The 12,937-nt window shown below is 37.0% G+C and overlaps 1 protein-coding gene across 2 annotated transcripts in view; it reads right to left on the reverse strand.

The window, feature by feature from the left end:
- The window catches only part of LOC126831513 (organic cation transporter protein), a 29,108-nt gene extending 23,072 nt beyond the window's left edge, over nucleotides 1-6,036 (reverse strand). Inside the window, exon 1 of one of the 2 annotated variants that reach the window (XR_008789380.1) lies at nucleotides 5,934-6,036. The gene's annotated coding sequence lies outside the window, so the exon portion shown is untranslated. The remainder of the gene's footprint in view (nucleotides 1-5,933) is intronic. The other variant, XM_050562044.2, reaches the window with a different exon arrangement.
- Between the last annotated feature and the right edge of the window lie 6,901 nt (nucleotides 6,037-12,937).

The raw sequence follows: 12,937 nt of genomic DNA on the forward strand, positions 1-12,937 counted from the left end.
GGAGTTAAGGTGGGCGTTGTATTGACTCCCGCTACAGTGAGTAATAACCAGATACAATCAGTGGTGTACTGAATAGGGCGCCACTAAGAGGGACTGAACCTAACACCATTGCATCATTGAAAGCAGGGAATTGTAATGGTCACGTAGTGTCATAATTTGTTACTTAAAACTTAACTAAATTGAATTTTATTTTTAGCTGATTTTATGGTAAAACTATCTAGACCAAATTCGGTGCCTGATGTTTAGTTAGCAATTGTACAGCTCCTGGAAGCTATGTGCTGCCGACACAAGTTCAATGACGTAGAATAATTTAAAATCAGGTCTTGATGATTTAGATTTCTGACTGGGCAATCTTGCAGATCATCAAATACAATGACTTCCAAACCGTTGAAGTAAATGTTTTTCTATTTTTATATTTAGGGAATTAATCGAGAACCACGACGTTCAATAATATATACCGAAACCATGGAATTGAACATATCAGCTGTATCCTCTACAACGGTCTGGAATAACACAACTCTATATCAAAACGCTACCGAACCTTCGCCATATGATCAAAATGATTTGACCATAATAACGAAAGAAGTAGCCGATTTAATGAAATCTGTAATAGATTGTTATATTATTCCACCTATTGTATTGATTGGTTTGATTGGTAATATATTAAGCTTGATTATTTTATCTGGTAGAAGGATGAGACGTTACACCACTAACATTATCTTAGCTTATCTTGCCGTTATTGATGCTCTGTTTCTCATCACTGTGTTCTTGAGAAAGATACCGTGTCTAGTGGCTAAATTTGATGTAGTCACTGCTAAAATCATCGACCTCATTATGCTCGCCCATCCGCTAATTTTCGAGTTTATATTTGGTCGACTCTCATGCCTGTTATCTTTAGTCATTTGTTGTGAACGATTTATTGCTGTATTTTTTCCAATGAAAGTCAAGATTTGGGTGACACCTAAAAGAATTTGTCTGGTCCTGACTTTGGTGACACTGGTAGTAGTTGGATATTTAGCCGTTTGCTTTACTCTGATGTCAAATATATGGTACTATGATGACAAATACAACAGGACAATGCCAAAGTGGATACACGAACCGATCTACTTGAACAATCAGCAATTCTTTGATGCATACAACTTTGTGGCGCGTCCGGTTATATTTCGCCTGTTGCCAGTCTCGTTAGTTTTATTACTCTACGTGGCCATCATCTTACAGATGCGACGAAGGAGGAGATGGCTAAATGACGTCACATATAGGGCCGATAACTCTAACAATGAAACTGAGCTTAGGTCTTTGACCAAACTGTTAATGACTATCGTAAGTATATCCACCGTATGCGTCCTACCTGGCGCCATTAATACGTTATTCATGCTAGCAGATGATCGGTACAGATATTCAGGTCAGTTCAGGAATGAGTTTCGGGCATTTTCCTCCCTTGTAACAGTTTGTGACATCGTCAACAGTTCGGTGAATTTTTTCGTCTGTGCTGCACAAAACAAAATGTTTTCAGCAATTCTCTTAAAAATCATCTGTCGTCACCGTCGAAGGGCAACTACAAGATCAGATACGTTGGAATGCAATTTAACAATATCTAGTAACCTTTCTAAATCATTATCATCCATAGTTACCCAAGATACTGTGTAAATCAACACCATCCATGCTTAACGAAGACACTGTGTAAATCACCCACACTTGATCACGATGTAAATCATCCACAATTGACCAAGGTACCGTGTAAATCCCCCACAATTGACCAAGGTACCGTGTAAATCATCAACACTCTGCAACTCAATATCACTCAGTCTTCATCAACGTATAAATTAACATCCAGTCTTCATAGAAGTACTGTATAAAGTAATATTATCCACGCTGAGTCGGGCAGTTAAGAGTCAGTTTTAAAAAAGTTCTGGACGTTCCGGGCGAAAGCATCAAATTTTCCACAGGTGATATCTAATACTACCTAAACTTTTTATTTAGCCATCGTGGATCTTCAGCTTCTAAACCACTTAGAATCCAAATTTTGGTGTCTAAACCCACTTTTACAGGGCCAAGGATTACAATTATATAATCTAGAAAATGGACAATGAGAAACATCAATTAAAAACCATATTCTCACAATTAAAACCATATTCTCACAATTAAAAAACATATTCTCACAATTAGAAACTCATTCTCACCATCAATTAGAAACCATATTCTCACAATTAGAAACTCATTCTCACAATTAAAACCATATTCTCACAAATAGAAACTCATTCTCACCATCAATTAGAAACCATATTCTCACAATTAGAAACTCATTCTCACAATTAAAAAACATATTTTCACAATTAGAAATTCATTCTCATCATCAAACATATTCCCACCATTAGAAACTTATTCCCACCATTAGAAACCCATGTTCACATATTCTCACAATTAGAAACATATTCTCGCAATTAGAAACATATTCTCATTCTCACAATTAGAAACATATTTTCTCACAATTAGAAACATATTCTCGCAATTAGAAGCATATTCTCACAATTAGAAACATATTCGCACAATTAGAAACATATTCTCACAACGAGAGTAGATATACAGATACAACACGGTCAATTGCAATCCTTACGCAAGATACATTTTCACATCGTCATTTTGAGCACAAATAAAATGTTAATTCAAACATAATCGGTTTAGTTGCACGTGGTGTTAAATACGTGAGGGCCATTTTGGTGAGGTATGCCTATATAACAAGAGAACTGAAACGCCAGTAGCGTAGGAGAAAAGTGCATAACAAAACATTAAAACAAATCATCGTGTTGGCAGTTTACCAGTTAATGTAACTGATGGCCGTAACTATATACGCTATCTAATATTTACTTCTTGTCCCAGAAAATAGTTTTATATTGTATAGGTCTCTGGTACCTACCGACTCTTTAATAAAATCTTTCGTTTAATCGACACGTCCATTGCCTGTGAAATATTGTGATATTTCTGTTTAGTGCATGATATATGTTACCTATGATTGTGTTTAATTCTGTCGCACGACTGTATATTATGGAGGAAGTGTATCATGTACTTTCATTTTTACCATATTCGTTTGTTAAAATGTGAAATGGGCATATTTTATTAGAACGGATTTTTGATAAAACAAAATATTTTTAGGTTTTACATGTTTCAATAGTGCAGTTATTAACATTCCATGCCGACATGTCAAAGGGAGATAACTTATCAAGAATTATTTAATTACCAGACATTTTTAAAGTTATCAAGAATTATTTAATTACTATACATTTTTAATTAAAGACGTGTATTTAGTGTTGAACTGTGTGTCTGTTGGATATAATTTGTGATATATCTATAGGAAGGTATGCTGCAGCTTTGACAGCGTATTAATAATTAAAGACAACGCTGTCTTTTGTTTTCAGGGGGAATCACGTGTTACATCCCATAGTAATTATCTCACATGATGTAAGGACTGGTCAGCCAATGAAGGTGTAGATTCTGCAGTATTTCACCCCGGCTTATGTGACTAGGTATGGGCCAGGTTGAGGCCCGGCGTGCTAGGCTATTGAGCTGTTTGGATAGTAAGTGAATCCCAAACATTACCGTATTTACCTATTGACTTGGCAAACTGAAGCATGGGCCTCCAACATCAGATTGGTTTCCCCTGGACTATGTGTCTAATATTTCTCAAATGCACTGGAGTCGCATACATCTGTTATCTTCCTGTGTATGTGATGTGGTGGAGGTAGAAGGGTTCCCATAAGTAGAATAGCCGAGAGTCTCCGTTCTCAAAATCCGACACTGATCCTAAAGCCCCATATTAGCATTTTGAGCTGTTCGTCTTGTTGATCACCAGATAGTATTGTGCTGACTCAGCAAGCCGGTGTAAGGTGTTTTATATATGAATATACTTTATATACAGTGTAAAAGACGACCACAAATTGTCCAGATATCCAAATTCGACCGAAGCCATCCCCAATCGACGTGATTTGGTGGGGGTTTTTTTATCGTTTAATGCTTGTATTAAAGGTGTTTAACATCCTGTGTTTTAGTTTTATTATTAAGCTAACAATGTGCGGGTAATATTTACCCCGGGTTGTCGTCTCATGTAAAACGACGAGACTACATTTTATTCGTCGGTCCTGTGGGCGCTACCGTTGTAAAACACAGAAGGCGCTACCGTAGTCAAACCCAGTAGACGCTACCGTACGTAGTCAAACCCAGTAGACGCTACCGTACGTAGTCAAACCCAGTAGGCGCTACCGTAGTCAAACCCAGTATACGCTACCGTACGTAGTCAAACCCAATATGAGCTACCGTAGTCAAACCTATTAGGTGCGTCTCATTTAACATAAAGATTCAATCGGGAATCCAGTTCCTTAACGCCACCAACTTGCCCCAAGAGTACAAATTGGCCATATGTTCTATTTGTTTGTTTACAACATAATGGTAATTTCATCTAATACTTGGCCCAACTTACTGCTTGCAATAATGAGCCAAATATCGAGCATATCGGGATAGAAATAGACACCCAAAAGTAAAACCCTTTTTTTTATGGAAACGTATATTTAAATGAAATTTGTTTAATATACATATCGTAGATTTCAAATCGAATATGTTCCAATTACAAATACGATTGATGGATTTGGGGCAAGAGAGTGTTGTGTCTCCTTTTGTGTGTCACGAAATCCAAGGTCCGTCCGTTTAGTATTACTGCGATCGGCAATATGGAAGACCAAATGGGACAATATTACTGCGATCGACAATAGTGTTGATCTTGCCTTGGACTTTTAGTGATGTGTGTGATCTCCCAGTGACTACAGGTCGACAATGCAACTTTTATACTTACAGAAGACACCAAATTGGTAATGACAAATTCCTCCGCTCTCAAGAATAGCAATCGACTTGAATTGGATTTGATCTAGGTAGTATGAAATCCCGGATGAGCTCTGTCTATAGACAAAATCAAACGTATTTTATACGCGTGGGCGTATTATATGGGCATCCTATGCGTCCGTCGGCGGTAGAAGCTGTTACGACAGAGCGTTTTCAAATGGGATGTGAGGCATTTTGGTCACGCGAGGAGAAGCCCTATTGATATACAACCTTCTACGTTCTGGAGTTTGGTCACTATTGAAGTTTTCCTTTCGAATAAGCTGCTCTGTTGATGTATCTCCACACTATTTTTATATTTTTTGGCACCGTAAGAAAAAAGAAATTCTATAATGTCATCTCGTAAGTTTGATAAACATCGGCGGAGTCTTTATGATAACCCTGCTGTTCTGTTGCTGATAGACCGCTCCCCTAATGCATTAACGCTAAATTAAAGAGAACACTAAAGTATCCTGTGCAGGACACTGAGGTTGGCCATTTGTGGGTTGAGCTGTATCAATCTATGGATAATTGACCAGTGTTTCATATTTTGAATCAGAGAATAAGTTCCAGAGTACTCGTGCTATGTCAGATCGTATTAAAGTTGTTTGTTTATACAACAGGAATATCTAAGAAGCCATGCGCATTTTTGTTTTACCGATTTCTCCGTTATCCTCAAGTATCGCCAGTTTGAATGCCAGGGTTATTGGCCAAGAAGACAACGATATTGGTGAGGTCGATATCCATGATCAATCGCTTTAAATATAGACCACAGAGAAAACCCACGTGTACCATTAAAATGTGATCTATACATGTTTCGTAGTTCGACTACGCCATTGCACCCGTCTCATATGCCAAAGACAAATAAAGTCACTCAAACTTAATTTCTTTTCTATTAATGCACGTAACATCTTAAACATAAATAAATTGTATACTATAAGAACTAATTAAACATGTCCCGCCCAATTTTAGAGTGTTCCGCCCTAAATAAATATCTCCCAATATCTCGAAATATTTCGACAATTATACCGCAATAAGTATATATATATATATAACAAGTATTAACTTACCGCCTTACATTAATAGTCCCTAAATAAACAACCGTGTTGTATTTTACAAGTTATAATTATTTAACCAAAACAAAAAAAAATAGACTGACAAACTGACAATATGACGCCATTAAATCCGGGCATTCTTGGGTCCAAAATAGGTAGACATTCTTTCGTAGTCACGAAAATGTGACAAGCATCATAGTCACCAGTGCAGAAGGGTTGAGAGCTGTCAGCCTTCACCTTGGAAATATCAAGGGAAATAATTTGAACATCTGGAGGCAGACCACATTGACTACTAAATAAATGTTAAAAACCGTTCTCCAGCTATTCCAGGCCATGAGTTTAAAGTAGAACAATATGGCCTTATTTTTATCGTTACCTTTGACAACCTGATTTTCACCCATAACGCCATTAATTCCCCCCCCCCCACCATATACATTAAGTGACGAAAGAAATAAATAAACATTCAATGTTTTAACCACCCCACCTCCCAACACACCCACACAGACACACACATATTTATATCTTAGATTGGTCCTCACAGCAGGATTTTTTTTCTTATTTAGATTGGCCCCATGACAAGGTCTTTTATTCAGATTGATGTCACAGCAGCATTTTCTTCAACAACAACAGAATGTTCTTGTAAGTTATAACCCCGCAGGAATTTTGCTCAGATTACCCCCCAGCGGGATTTTTCTGTAGATTAGCGCTTACAGCACGATTTTGTAAAGATTGCATGGTCCTGTCTATTTATATTTTTATAATAATATTAGTATTTCTATGGACCCAGTGATTTTATATAGATTGACCCCTCATAGCAGCATTTTTATTCGGATTACCCCCCACAACAGGAGTTTTCTTAAGATTGGTGCCCACACCATTATTCACTATAAATTACCCGCACCCCCACACACACTCAAAGCAGGACTGATTTATATTGGTTCAGATTGGCCCTCACAGCAGGATGTAATTCTATAGGTTGATCCCAACAGTAAGATTTTCTATAGATTACTATATTTCAAAGTGATCATGGGCCATAACTCTGACAGTAATTAGAGGAAATCGCTGAAAATCAATAGGATTCTTCGTCTCATCATGACCTTAAACACTATGTATAAATTTAAAGCCAATTTAAAGCAATTATGGATGCCAGGCGGACGGATGGGGGCGACGGTAATATACGACCACATTTCAATATGGGCGTATAAAAAGAGTAGGTGTTAGTAGTAACAAGTACCTTGATGCTGACCATGAGTAATACAATTGTCATCTCATCTCTATGGATTACATACTGGACCTGATGGAGGCCTACTGTCACTAGGTAATTGAACTAAATCTGAAACAAAATAAAAGTGTTACAAGAGACAGCGAGAGAGAGAGAGAGAGAGAGAGACTAGTATGGGTGTCAAAAGTATTTGAATAATTCAGTTAAACACTTAAGGCCAGTGATCTTTAGCTGTTGGAGAACACCGAAGAACAACGAGAAACGTCACAAGGTTGGACAGGCGCTTCAAGAAGGGGAATTCATAATATATATGATAAATTAATAATATAGGTCCTCTTGAAACTGCTTGACATCACTAACCCAGCCTCGGTGGAATTCTCGCTACTCAACCTAGGGATGAAGATTTTAAGAATATAGATCTAAATGAGCAGATTGTCTTGGAACTCAATTTATAAGATGGCGATCCCCTACAGTATTTTATTAGCGCTTATGATGTAGTGTTAAATTATCTTCAAGAATCGCCAACAGTTCATTTTGATAGTTCTCCACCAGTTATTGAGCATCTATGGCTGACAAAAGGTGATTTAGTAAACATCTCCGTTCATGGTGTTGAGGAACTCAACAAGATGGTGTAAGTTTCCATTCGACTATTTTTAATTTAAATTAATTAAGCATGGGTCGTAGTTTGCTGATGGCACATTTAGATCCCTGTTCAAGTTCTAACAGGAAGATTGTAGTTTATACACAAATTAATCACCAATTTTATGTGTATTAGGGATCGTTCATACCGTCTTGTTTTTTTTTTAAAAAAACATTTCGAGTAGTTGCGCGTTGAAGAGTCGGTATTATTCAACTTGCTACCCAGTTTCAAAGATTACCTATATACGTGGTGTCAACTACGTCATTGGCTAGATTATCCGGTTTCTATACCTCCACATTTTCATGTGGACGTAATTTGTCATCGCCCCTGTCCGTCTGCCCGACCGTCCGGACATCCGTTCACATTTTTTTTGTTGATACCATACTAGTCACGATTGTTATCTGATTTTGACGAAACTTGAAATATAGGTTTACATCGAAAAGATCGCGGTTCCTGTCGAATTTGGAATTCAACGAGCCGTCACCTCATGGATTATGGCCCCTGATTGTACGAAACATTACGTGTTTAGCTTGTGGACACTCTAAAAGTAACACTTTTGATCAGATGTTGATATTGTCGCATGTTGGATCGTAACATGGTCACCGATTGTACGAAAACCGCTTTTTATTTGCTTATTTTCTGTCCATCTCTTCTAAAATGTGGACGTATCTTGCATGACAACCGCTTGTATACGTTATCATATACAAATTCTAATGTATTCAGTCAGAGTGTGTAATAAGGGAGGTAAATAGTCTTAAGACAAGATGTCGAAACCCCTGAAATTAATTTAAAAATTGCCATTCCAGAAAAATCCTTTTGCATTGTAATATTTCACTCTTCAAGGATCATATCATATCATATCTATGCTGGGTTTTTTTTTTAGATCCTCATATTTGGTTATCATAATGACTGAATTACGGGATATATTAATGGAAGGGGCGTATCTCTTTCTTGACTTTAGTTCCATACGGCCACAGATCACTAAAGATTTCCCCATTGACTCCAATGTTAATTCTCGTATCTTAGACCGGCTATTACTTTTTCCCAAATTTTCTTTGGGTAGAACGCTTTCTACCACAGATGGAGCAACATGTGGCAATCACTTGCCCAAAAGCACGTATGAGGTTTTTCATGAAAAACTTGAGATACACAAGCTGGAAGTAGAGACATGTAAACATGCAATTTCAACCTAACCGACCTCTCAACTTCCTACCCCCTGAACATGCCACTGATTGAATCAATCTAATCTTTGGTTGCAGAACTAACATTACCAAAGGAATCTGTCTAACAGTTAAGTTTTACCATCCCCGGCTAACATATGCACATATAAACTAAAATATGTGCAATAAATATGAATTATGGTTAAAAATAGGCCTTGATGAATGAAAAAATGCCATATTTGGTCTATGATCACCCCTCTGTAACAGAAGGGTCACAGAATACACAAATTTAGGAATACTTCAATGTTTCCAACATCTCAAACCTCAGATGCATCTAACAAATTTGTATTGCAATACTTGTGCTGAAGCAAGATGTCTTGAACTTTATATTAATTTCCTGAAAAAATGAAGTCAAAAAAGTAGTTATGACAGAGTTGACAACATAAAAAGAGGCCCGAAAAGGAGAAAAAATAACATTTTATTGTTCTATAGGCAACATAAATGCAACAAACACCACAAATCCTAGATTTTGATAAGAAAATATTGAACATTAAGCTGACATTTACACATCTACACCAGTTTTATATCCGGGTGTGGTCTCATTGGCCTGAAATGCCTCAGGGTTCTAATTTGACTCTGAACAAAAAGGGTTAGAAATCCTTGAAATGTACAAAAACAACCACTATTTTTTGGTGAAAAATAACATTCTTGACTGTAAGTCAACCACAAATTCCAATTACTATCATTTAAATGTCAACACAAGTGCATTTAAATCTCTCAAAATACATTAATAAAAAAAGGGTGGGGTGGGGCATTTATAGCCTCTCTTAACACTATGGCGGAGTGAAAAATGTCTAGAAAGACTAGAACATTGCTTTCTACATGACGGAAATGCAAGAATTTAATATTTCAAAGAAGAAAAATTGCTTGTTCTGGGTAAAATAGCGGCAAAATTGAGCCAACCCCTGTTTAGAACATTTTGTACAAACCCATCTGCTGTACATTATTAACTCAGTGTTACCAATTTTCAATTTTCTGTAGGAAAGCTGGAGCTATTTCTCCACCTGACAAATATGTAGATCCCATCTCAGTTATATTAGCAAATGAAAATAAGGGCATTTTTAGACATTTTGACTCATTTAAGTAGTCATGAAAAGATTAATTTCTACATCGAAATGGAGGGGGAATCTCGAGATTTTTTGTGAATATTCCTGATTTTTAGACAAAATTTGGTGAAATTACAATACTGTTCACTGTATCTGTGCTTTCTGAGGTTGAATAAGCCAAAATTGGGCATTAAAATATTTTACTTACTGTTAAAAATTAAATAAAAATTGAAAATTTAGAAATTTGCAGTAAAATCACAATTTTTCTCCAAACTTTGATTTTTTTTTTTTTTTTTTAAAGTAACTTTTTTTAGTTTTTCTGTAGCCAAACTATTTTATTCATATTTTCTGAGAATAATTTAATCTTCATATTTTCAAAACTAAGGCATATCAGTCATGGCCTTATCACACACAGACAGGCCACAGATCACTAAAGATTTCCCCATTGACTCCAATGTTAATTCTCGTATCTTAGACCGGTTCTTACTTTTTCCCAAATTTTCGTTGGGTAGAACTCTTTCTACCACAGATCGAGCAACATGTGGCAACCACTTGCCAAAAACCACGTATGAGGTTCTTCATGAAAAACTTGAGATACATAAGCTGGAAGTATAGACAAGTAAACATGCAATTTCAGGCCCTACATTTCAACCTAACCGACCTCTTGTATCCTTCCGCATCAAAATTATGAATATTCACCAAAACCTGGCAGAAAATGTATTTGCAAACCCTTTTCTTCGATTCTACACCAAAAAGTCAACAAAAACCGCCATGCAAAAGGGGGAAAAAGGAAAAGGGAGAGGAAGACTGAAAATAGCTTGCGTAGGAATATTTGGTGATCTGTGTCGAGTGAACGTTAAACCCCAGTTCTCTCTCACACACACATTTTAGAAATAGGCAAGTAATGTACAAGTGAAAATGTAGTTACAATAAGTGCGTTTGGACAAATATAAAAATATTGAGTGAGTTTTCTATGTCGTCAATTCCGTGCAATAAGACAGTGGTGTTTCGATGGGTAGTCGGTACCATAACTGATAGGAATGACCTGGGTATACAAATAGGACCACCACGTGTTTATGAATAGCAGTAAGCTGATTATGTATTGGTATAACCTTGTAAAATGTAATTCTAAATATGGACAGGTTTGTGTCTTTACGTAAAGGCTGATCCGTCAAATATTACCTTTGCTGAATTAATGTTTCAGAACATTGACGAATGTGAAAGGTTAAACGTAAATACAAGGGAACCAACACAAACAGTGAAACCAGGTCATGGTATCTTAAGTAATTTAAGTAAAGGTGACCATGACAATGATTATCATATAGACGTTACAGTTATAACTAATGCTCATATGTCAACTACTGTCACCAAAACGGTAAAATACAAAATTGGGCTCAGACTGTTTTTAAGTATTATTTAACAGCTAAATTAAACAGTTAGTATTCTCCTGCAGAAGTAATCAACCACTTCCATTGATCACCAATGAATAGTTCATAGTCCGGCAGAACTATGGCTGAACCTGGAAATTGTATACAAAGTTTTTTATGATTGATTTTAGTAGCTTAGGTTGTCCTCTTTCAGAATCTGCCGGGTGAACCTCGGTCACCCTTGGGCGTTTTGAGAAATTCAAGATGGCGTCCAAGACGACCGCCACATCAAATAACCCCCTATAGCTCCCATAGTATTTATTCTAGGGTGATAATTTTGGTGTCTAAAGGTATTTTTCTGGGGTCAGGGAAACCACTGAAATCATTTATTATGTGGTGGGGTGATTAGATGATAGTAAAATTAAACATGCCAGACATTATGGCCCTTTAACTCATTAGCGGTTGTTGGGGCGATTATTTCACCTAACCAAACTAAATCTAGAGACAAACTATATATTTCTGGACATAGGAACGTATGAGTAATAAGATAACACCACACACAATCTTATCAGGGGCACCAGGGCCACATGGGTTGGTCCTGAAAAGGGAGACACAAGCTGTTTGTTGAACATTTAAAAAAACAAATTCTACCCGCAAAACAGGAGGAACATAACCTCCACAAAACTAGGTGATATCCAGTTTAATCCTTTAGAGGAGTATCTGGCTGCAACCTGTGACAGCACAGGCGCAAAATATTGTATATTCTAAGCCATCCCTAGTGCAGCTACAAGCACACGTACTACATGAGCTGTCACTCTTGCATCCACATCTGATGAGTCACCTAGTTTTTTGTTGTTTTTATTATATTTATTATAGTGGTGATAACGCGGACACGACACAAACTAGATCAGTTGGGAACTACCATATGATTCAGTTTTTTTTTCGAAATTTCGCTTAAGCGCATTGGGCTTTAGCCGTGGGAGGAAACCGGAGAAAACCCACCAGGCTGGACATTGACCCTTCTCCTTGCCACGTATAAACGGGGAATGGACACCACGCCACTTAACTCCCTGGTAGATCAAGGTAAATGTACATGTTTATCAAGAATATAGGTGTCATCTGTAACACAATTCATTGAATTGAAAGTTGTTCCTGTTCAGCATTGTGTAATGTTTTCTTTGTCAATTGTAGGCTTGACGAGAAGAAATGGGTTTTAACGTCCTACTTTTCTGCACCAACGAGACTAATGAAGATGGGCATACGCGTACGCGATGCAGTGTGCTACGGGGTATTGGGAACTTTTATGCCAGTGGAGAACAGTAGGACGTTAAACCCCATTTCATTTTTAACGGTAGAATTTGGTTTATATTTTACAGTAGTCCAGTCACCTATACAAATATTTAATTTATATTACAGGATTTTAAAAGTTCGTTTAAATACCGGTAAAGGCTTTGCTTCCTAAGATGACCCCAGCTCTACCAAAGGGGGAGGGGTGTGTAATACATATGGATTGTCCAACGAGAA

This window comes from Patella vulgata, chromosome 9 (assembly GCF_932274485.2).
Source record: "Patella vulgata chromosome 9, xgPatVulg1.2, whole genome shotgun sequence".
In the NCBI taxonomy this organism is placed as follows: domain Eukaryota; kingdom Metazoa; phylum Mollusca; class Gastropoda; family Patellidae; genus Patella; species Patella vulgata.